We start from the raw sequence: 10,147 nt of genomic DNA on the forward strand, positions 1-10,147 counted from the left end.
TTGAAAAAAATGTGAGCGACGAAGCTGTCCATGGTGCTGAAGAAGGAAATGACATCGCGCAAGCGCGGGAAATTCAAGCCCGGTAGAGATAGAAGAGGGTGAAGTGCTTCAGTGATACTGGGCTTTGATTTGCTTGTAACCACTATTTAATTACACATCCGAAAGCCGTTTTTGATTAATAAATAATAAGTCGTACAAAGATTTTTTACATGTTATTTAATACATTTAACATTCCTTGTGTTTATTGAGGAGGCCTACAAAATAGGATTCATTGACTGGAGCACTCAGATCAATGCATTTTCAATGGCGCTCAAAAAGACCCACTTATGCAAACCGTCAGTTGTCATTGTGTACACTACTGCTGCAAGGGGAAATGGATGTGACAGGGAACTCATGCAGTTTTCATCAGCCGTCCTCTTTGTCTGGTTCCTACAGGAGCCCACAGTCGTGGAAGCCTGTCGGTACAGTGCCCTGTCTGCAGTCGTGCCTTTTACTCCGATGTTTTGTTGCACTAAGTGTGTCACGATGGGTTAGAGCATCTCCATGAGGGGCGAGAGGGGGGGTTCTCTGTGTGTGCTTTGATTCTGACCGACCCCGCCGAGTATTGTCCCACTACACAGAGCCAATTTCTTCGTGAGCCACAGTAATGGCCCTCTTTTTCCCTCTCTCTCCTACGACCCCCCCCCCCCCTCCCCGCCACCACCACCACCCACCCCCCACCCAAAGTAATCTGTCTGTCAATTGGAAGGCCACAAAGCTTTAAAGGGACTCCACGGCTGCCGGGCCTGGATCTCGTCCGACTCGTATCGCAGACTAATAGCTCGGAGTCACGCAGCCTCAGAATCCACACACCTCTCTTCGTGCCCTGCTTACAGACGAGGCTCGGAACCCCCCCCCCCCACAACCCAGCCCCCCCCCCCCCCCCCCCCCCCTCCCACTGTCATTTATACACTCTCATTTATTCCCAGACATAGAGACGGCTATTGTAAAGCATTTGGGTCTAAAACTTGTTCTGGTCGGGGTGACGCAGGCAGGTCACCGTTCTGTTTAAGCCCCCCGCTCCCGTGGTCAGGGGGGTTTCGCGGAGGAGGGAAGACGACGCCATGTGGACACACACACTCACACACACACACACACTCACGCCGTTAGTGGGGGTTAGGGTGATGCGCAGACTGGGTGTCTTCGAGGTGCCTTAGCTGCTTCATTAAAGGGCTCCCAGTGCAACACTCTGGTTATTCCATACTTCTACAGACTGAGGATGTGTGGCAGCTTCAGTGGTGCTTGGGCATTATAAAACAGAAACCACAAGCGTTGTGTCTATTGTCTGTGTGTGTGTGTGTGTGTGTGTCCATAGACTCTTACCTTTGTTGCTAACTGAGTTTCCATGCACTTGACGATAATTTGATCATGAGACAGGGAAACTGACCTGTGAGTAATGGAGGATAAATGAGTCTAGGCAGCAAAACCAAGAGTGTTTGTTGTTTTTCAGAGCTCTGCCATTCTCTGAGGCCACCCCTGAACTGAGGTCTGTCTTTCTGCTATGTAGGCCAACGTTAAAAACAGTGTGGGCCTACATTAATAATATCCACGGTTCCCTGCATCGTTTAAGGTGCTTTTCTGCTGTCTGGTGATGGATTCATTATGGACTAGTAAAGCCACAGTGAAGAGAAGACGTACAGTGCAAGTGTTTGTGTCTGTGTGTGTTTGTGTGTGAGTGTGTGTTTGTGTGACATGGTAAATATTAAGAGCACAGCAGGAGGTCTAGAGAGACTAATTAGGACACAGTGGTGTGGATCCTGTTTTATATTGAGCCTCCGGTTCAAAAATAACTGTTCTGACTGTGGTGATGACTATCAATGACCTAAATGACAGCACTGACCTGAGACCTGCTAGTCTGGTCAGTTTGCATGGCATTGGCAGCGATGAAGATGGGACAAAGATAACAGAACAAGATGATTGTGGTGATGATGATAACGGTGATGATGGTGATGATGGTGATGATGGTGATGATGGTGATGATGGTGACGAGGATAATGACAATGGTGATGAATCTGAAAGGGGACACAGTCAAATGTCCATTTAAACAACGCCAAATACCTAGGGAGTATTACTTTATGACGATAAGGTCGGACGCTGTTCACATTATAGGTTGTATAGACCATTCCGGAAAAAGTTCAGTATGTGTAGTGAATGTTAATACTGTTTTGGTTCTGTCTGCAGAGCTCTATGAACAGCAGGACGTTTCCTGTCCTCGGTTGACTCACAGAGTTCATGTTCTTGACCTTTGAACTATAACTATTAGAGCTGTTTTTCATATCACAAATGAACTGCCACGGTGGACACGCATGTTAGTTATCTCTTTCTGTCTCTATTTGTCTCTCGCCCGAACACTCGCACTAGGTCTCTCTCTGGAACACAGACACACACAGTGTACGGTATAATTGACTTTACTTCTGTAAAGGTGAATGAGGTGAGTCTGTACTCTCTCTTAATCATGCTGTTTCTCAGTTTAACTCTAGCGGGATGAATATTAGAACGTTGGGAACTTGTAAACAAATGTTCATATTATTTATTTTGTAAACATGTTTTTTGGCCTTGTCCAGCTTTATTTACAGACATTTGGAGTGAGACAGGAAAGTAGAAAGAGGGCATGAGACATGCATGGAAAGATCCGAGCCGCTATGAAACCCGGGCGCCTGCATCAAGGCCTCAGCCTTAGTGGTATGTGCTCTGCATGCGGAACCGCTCAATGCAAACCTTTCTTAAACAGTAGATTTGCTCAAACTTACAAATATTCAATAGCTGATACTTGGCCTGATACTTCATCAATTAAAATCGCCCTCTGGTACTTTATTGGGACAATGTATCATCTCCAATCAAGTTGCTTGGGAGAATGTCTGGGAGAAAGAACTTGAGAAAGAGCTAGAACAAGAGGAGGGAGAAGGATATGGTGAGAGGGAGAGATAGCAGATAGAGGTAGAGAGAGGGATGGAAAGGCAGAAAAAAGAGAGAGAGACACAGAGAGCAGAGAGAAAGAAAGTGAAGAATGATGGCAAGGCAACGAGAGAGAGGACAGAGAGAGAGAAAGGAGAGAGAGAGAGCGAGCGAGCGAAAGAAAGAAGTAGAGAAAGCGAGAGAACGAAATACTTTACATGTGGGACCTAATTGAATTGACATCGCTCCTTTCCAGCGGTCCCCCATTACCAAGTCCATCCATCATCCTCTTCTTCCACAGCTCCCGGCAGAGGCAGCACACGCACACGCTTCAAAAATATGAGCCTCACCTCTCTTTCACGTGCCGGCAGGTGTCCCCATCTGTTGAGCCATGGGGCTCTTCACCACCATGGCCCCGGGTTCCAGGGGGGGCCATTCGTGGATTGGAGTCGTGATCAATCTAGTCCTGGCAGAGCGAGGTCCATAAAAGGCTGATTTAGCGGGCCTGCTTGGCCCGGAGAGTGGAGCGGCATCTCCTGAGTCAGTGCTAATGGCCTGGCTAATCACTCTCGCTGTGTCTGGGCCTCAAGACTGCAGGGAGAGAGAGAGAGAGAGAGGGATATAGTTGGGTAGGGAGGGGGGAATGAACAAAGGGAGAAATGGAGGGCTGAGGTAAGGGAGGGACGGACAGAGGGATGTGAAGGGAGGGAGGAGAGGCAGAGGGGGGGAAGGGAGGGAGGGAGGGAGGAGGATCGAAGTGGCAAAGGGCTGAACGGAGGGCACAGAGGAAGGAAAGGGGGGTTGGGAAGGAGGAGAGGAGGGTGCACAGGAGGGAAGAGAAGGGGACTGATGAGACTGAATACATATTTGTAGGGCTTTTCCTACAGTTGTGGTATTAGGAGTTCAGAGCAAAGTTCAGAGCAACATGAATTTCATTTCTCTCATCATCACAAGATGCTCATCTAATGCTCTGTGCTTTAGGCTGAATCCTTCTGTTCCAACGGAGGAAACCAAATGTGCGAGCTAGTGATTGGTGCTTTCATCTCTCTCCATTTCTCCTTCAACTCCTATTTTCCCTCTATCTCTCCCCAGTCGCACACACACACAAAGAAACACACACCAACACACAACACAAGCTGCAACTTCAGGTGTGTACAAGCATGTTGACGGCAGTGCTGTTTTGTGTGAGACCGAGGAGGAGGAGGTGTGAAGCCGACTAGCGCTGGGTCCTTCCTTGAGTATCCCATCATCCAAACCTGCCCTCAGGCTAAGTCGTTAATTCACTAACCACTCTGATTTTACATAGTGTCCACACATTTGCTCTTGCAAGCACCCACACAAACACACCACACACAAATGCTGCTCCGCCCCCCCCCCCCCCCCCCCCACACCCTGACCCACCCCCACACACACACACAAACACACACATAAAAAGTCACGGAAGAGGGCTCATGAGTGAAGACGATCATACCCTTGGCAACCATACGCCGCAGGAAATAAACGATGAGGGCACTGTGATAAGTAAACACACAAATACACAAGCACGCAGAAAGCCTTGCACAGATGGGCTCATAAATACAATCATCGCTCACGCACACACCTACGCACGCACACGCACACACTGTTAAGGAAAAAACTCACTCAGATCTCTCCACAGACGCCATCCGAATGCTGTTATCCGTCTCCAAGATGCTTAACGGGTTTCTTAGTTGTATTTCCGCTCATGCCACTTGAGACCCTACTTCCATCCATCAACATCCATCCAACCAAATTGGCCCCTTTCCCTACCCCCACCCCCCGCAAGTCTGTATCGGATCTAAGTGGCCCGTGTTTGTGTGTACAGTCTGTCAGCCCAGCTTTGTCTACACGGCTGCTCTATTTGTGTTCACAGGCTGTTTGTGTGTGCCTCTGAATAGGCTGGATGTGCATGTAAGATTTAGCTGGAGGGCCTGTGTCAATAAGGAAAGGACTTGTGTGTGTAGGCACAGCTTGCGAGTGTGCGGATGTACGTGCGCGCGCGTTCGCGTGTGTGTGCGTGTGTGGAAGCGTGTGTTTGAGGGAGAACGCCCAACTCGTGTGTGTGTGTGATTGTGATCGTGTACGTCTGTGTGTGATGGCACAGCTCGCGTGCGTATGCATGCGCGTGTGTGTGTGTTTACCAGCAGGATGAGTGGTCAGGGGAGATCCCTCCCATACAGATCAGATGCATTATCATTGACTACATGCAATATTGATGAGCAGGGGGGTATGTAGGTCATCCGGGGAAGGTTCTGGAAACACAGAGTCTGACGGAGAGAAACACACAACGAGAGAAACACGGGGGTAGGGGAGCGGGAGAAACAAAGACCCAAACACAGCGAGGAGAAAGAGAAAGTGAGTGACAGACAGAAAGAGGGAGAGACTGACAGCGAGAAACGGAGACAGACAGAACACAGAGACCGCGAAAGAGACTGACAGGAAGAGAGGAGTGTGGATGGGATTGGCGGGAGCGAGGGGGACGGGGGAAGGAAGCCGACATGAGATAACAGAATGTGCAAAGACAGAGAGACAGACGGATGAAGACGGAGAGAAACAAAGGGGGAAGCGCTGGTTGCAACAAACATGTCTAATACATGAATCAAAGAAAACACACATATTTGGAACGATGGAAACAGCACCCAGCAAACCAAAGCTGCTTCGATTACTATCAGTTCCCAAGACAAAGGATGTAAACTGTCCGACTACCTCTTCTCTGTCACATGATAAACTGACAGATCAGAGCTAACCAATTGACAACATACATTTTTACTGTGAGGAGTGTGTGCACGTGTTTGTCATTAAAGTACATGTCGAGATGGGGCGTTGACACGGAGACCCCTTCCGCCTTTATTTTGAAAGATATTCCTTTCCAAATGACACCAACAGTTAATGAAGTAATTTAATGGCTTTCAAGAGTGTAGAAATATTATGAATAGAAGGAAGGAGGGGAACACCCTCTTTAATAGACCCATATATCATTGCTGGACAGAACCGTAGAGATGCCAGGTTTTTACAGTGAGTAATTATAATTACACACCAGAGTGGAATATCTTAGTCTTGTTCTGTGTTAGGTTTATCTATCATGTCATTTATTTTATTAAAGGTTAATTGTAATGTTCTCCTTGTTTGATTGGTTTCAAAATGCTTATTCAATAGAATTTGTCTCATTTTGAAATGTCACTGGCAATACGTACAAAAGTCATGCCAAAAAAGCTGTTTGAATTTAGAGAGACATCGAGAGAGAAAGAGAGAGAGAGATTTTCAGGAATAACCCTTTGCTCAGCAATTCTCTCACTGTAGGTTTGACTTGAGGTTTGTAATTGTTTTGTGTATTCAATGTGTTTTTGTGTGTGTGCATGTGTTCCTTTCATTTGTACATAATGTGTGTGTGTGTGTGTGTGTGTGTGTGTGTGTGTGTGTGTGTGTGTGTGTGTGAAAGACATCCGGAGCCTTCACCAGAGAAAGAGAGGCAGCTGCCAAGTGGCCTCAGCCCCTGCTGAGTTGCCAGGTTGGCACATTTTTTAATTACGCCCCAGAAGCTCAGAGCACAGCCCCTCTCACCGCATTCCCCAAACCCAACGGGTTGCCAGATCTCAGATCTCTTAATTGTTTACTTCTTAAAGGGGTAGCACCTTCCTAAATACATGTATGCTTTTGTTTTCTTCACAAACCTCAGTGGCCACTACTGGTTAAATCCTGATCATATTCTGCATTATGTACTACAGCTGGCTGAAAACCTTTGTTTTTAGTTAACAGCAATGCCATTACATGAGCAATCACAAAACACTCCCAATAACAGTGTGTTCTCTGTGCAGTCGGGTTGCCAGGTTCTGACAGAGAGCCCATATGGGCCCTCCAGAGGAGTGGCTCTTCTGGGCAAGACTTGACGCCTCTCTGGCTCCTTCAGTATGCAAACCCCCCCAACACAACAAGAAACACGAGCGAAACAACCTCGTCTACAAATCACTCGACGTTTCAATGCTCATCTGTGTGTGTAGGTGTGTGTGGTGAAATTGGCCCTGTTAGGCTAGTATTTCTCCACAGTCGCGTGCATACATCACACAATGACATATAACGATTTGAAAAAGCGCACTTAGGAAAGGAAGGGGGGGGGGGGGGGCGCATGTCGATGCCATCAGACACCCAGCTTAGTATTCAAAGTTGGTGGCGTGAAACTTTCAGCTGCTTTCCGATGATTTATGAGGGCGAATGTGTGTGATTTGTTCCTCCGGGGTAAAATTGCCTCCCCGGTTAGGCAGTGATTTGAATGCAGCTTGTGATTCCGGCGCCAGCATTACACCCGCTCTTTGGAGTTCAGTTCAGCAGTAATTCAAAGCACATCAAAGTGAGTACTCAGTTTATCCTGATTTATACCCGTACCCAAAGATGGCAGAGAGAGAGAGGGAGAGTGTATGTGTTTGAGTGTTTATGAATGTGTATGTGGTGTGTGTGTGTGTGCACCCAGGCATCAAGCTACTGTAATGATCATGCGCTATAGCATCACACTGCACAAAAGAGGCTCACATTCAGCATGTTTAAGCTGTATATGAGTTTTAATATATTCATTGTAGAATATTTTGAAATATTCTACCGCTATTCCCAAACGAAATTGCAGTCTAATGTCTTCTAGTTACAGTATGTTAAAACAAACACAACAGTCTATCCTCTACAGTAGCTCATGGCTGTCTTGCTTTTGAGTGTTATGCATGTGTACAGTAATTAGACATTTCCCCAATGTACTGTACATTCACCATCTTTCCCCCTAAACCCCACTCGCTTTCTGTCTCTTTGCCACGTCTCTCTCTCTCATTAGCTCTGTCTCTCTCCTTCCCCTCTCTCTGCTTCTCTCGCCCTTCCTTTTCCTCCCTCTTCCGCTCTCACTCTCCCTTCCTCCGCTTCTCTCTGTCCCTCTCTCTTTCCTTCCCCCCTCTCTCCCTCCTTCTCTCCTCCCTCACCCTCTCCCCCCTCCCCACCCTTTCTCTCCATCTCTCTCTCTCTCTCTCTCTCTCTCTCTCTCTCTCTCTCTCTCTCTCTCTCTCTCTCTCCATCTCTCTCTCCTCTCTCTCTCTGTCTCTCTCTCTGCCAGCCTGTGTCATGGTTCCGCTGTGTCTGGAGGGAAGCCAGATGGATGAATTCATCACCCTAATACACCGTGTAGGCTCTCTTGTTAGAGTCGCTGTTCAGCAGCTTCATTATGATTCGAATATCATCACTGCTTTTGCCACAGGCAGCGTGCGCAGCCAGTCAAAAGAGCATGTCGGAGAAGCATGAAATCAAGGCTGGTGGACATCTAAGGGTGAGAAGGTAGGAGACAGGAAGTGGGAGGCAGGAAGTGAGGAGTTTCGAAGGCGGGAGAACGGTGGTAGGCAGCAGGAAGACTGACTTGAAGGTCCATGAGAGTGCCCGGGACTGGATGCTTAAGGCCCTTGCACACTGAGTGCGCCATTTTTGAATGCGTTTTTTCGCAATCGTCAGCCTCCAAATTCGGTGGCTCTGAATTGCCGAAAAACCTATCAAAATGCTGGCTATGGATGCAAAAAACGCAATTTGAACCCGATCCAAACTTTTTTGGGACGGACGAAAGTTTCGGAGGCAGTGTGTAAGCGCGATTGACATAACGGGAGGTCGTATTTATATTTTAACGTGCAAACATTTCAGACACGAATTTCGGACTCAGTGTGCAAGGGCCTTTAATGTTCAGTAAACACAAACACATACAAATTGACTATACAGTACATGTGCACACATAGTGTTTATGTGCTGCATAGCCAAACCAGGTCTGAAGGCAATTCATTAAGGGGCATTTTCCATCTTGCAAAAACATGTAAAGAAAATCACGCACACAAGCAACGAAAACGATCGAAAGAAAATTGCTCCTGATCGCGACAGCACTCCACACACACACATATTTTTTTCAAGCATCATACACACTTGGGAGCAATAGGTCTCTCCAGAGACACAAACACCTACATATGCATGCGGAACTGGACCAACTGAGCAAAACTGTTGTACCTCATTCCATCTATCTTTCTGGTGGCCCCTTTAAACGCACACAAACACACATTGGCTGAAGCCCTGATTCTACAACTCTGTCTGTGTAGCTCTTCATCTTCAGACGCAAGCACACTGAGATCCACACGTTCAAACACGGTTGATTTTCCCAGCCGGACGAGCGTGTAGATGAGAACTACACAGCATAGTTCTGGCCATTTGTTGTAAGGGACACCCCGGGCTATGCTCTCTCCCTGGCCTGCGAGAGAGACACCATCGTCACCATAGCTCTCTTTGCCGAGGGCACAGTAAATGTCACAAAGGCGAGGACGCGACCCACTGCCAACCCCTGCCATGTGGCAGTCTGACAATCGCCTCAACGCCTTGATGACTATAATCACACCAGGCGCACATCAGGAGCGCACACGGCGACCTTTCCTTTGAACTTTGAACGATGACCCCCACCCCCCTCCATAACCGCCATGGGCAGTTCTCCTCTGATTGAGTCATATTTCTTCCAAGGCCGCTGTGGGTGGAATGTTTTTTTTACTGTCATCAGTGTTTCACGCCCTGAGGAGAGATCATTTATCCAGCACAGTGGTGATTAATTCTGTGTAGCACAGTCCACAGACAAAGCACAGTACCATCTCACACCTTCTCCTACCCCCGACAAGGAGAGGGTCTTCCCCCTTTGTCCTTTTCCCAGAGCAGAAGCTTCAAAGCTTCTGGCCCAGCATGGGGTCAGAAACAGAGGCCACACGGCTCACAGTATCAGACAAAGGATTTATAAGGAAGAACTTTCTTATGTGGATTTACAAACATATTCTCAAGGACTACATGGCTCATGGACACTATTTCAATGACAGTAGTTGATGTGTTATAATGTGTGTTTTTTCTCATTTACTTAGAACATTGTTTAATTGAGGTTTGATTATAACTTCCCTTCAAGGATAGTTAAGTCAGCCAATCTTGATATCAAAATGATTGTACCATACTAACAAAACCATTTATGAATGTTGTATTGTTATATTCTGAAGTTTAAGCATTCCATGGACAGTTTGAAATAACAGAACTCAAAAGGTACAGATACTTCACACCTAGGCAGATATCAGGACGACGCCCAGGTGGGGGGGAACTGACCAATGGAAGAGGTCACCTTCACGGAGACCCCCCCCTTGTTCTTTGGATTATAAAACCCCCAAAC

This window comes from Osmerus mordax, chromosome 14, assembly GCF_038355195.1.
Source record: "Osmerus mordax isolate fOsmMor3 chromosome 14, fOsmMor3.pri, whole genome shotgun sequence".
Classification (NCBI taxonomy): Eukaryota; Metazoa; Chordata; class Actinopteri; order Osmeriformes; family Osmeridae; genus Osmerus; species Osmerus mordax.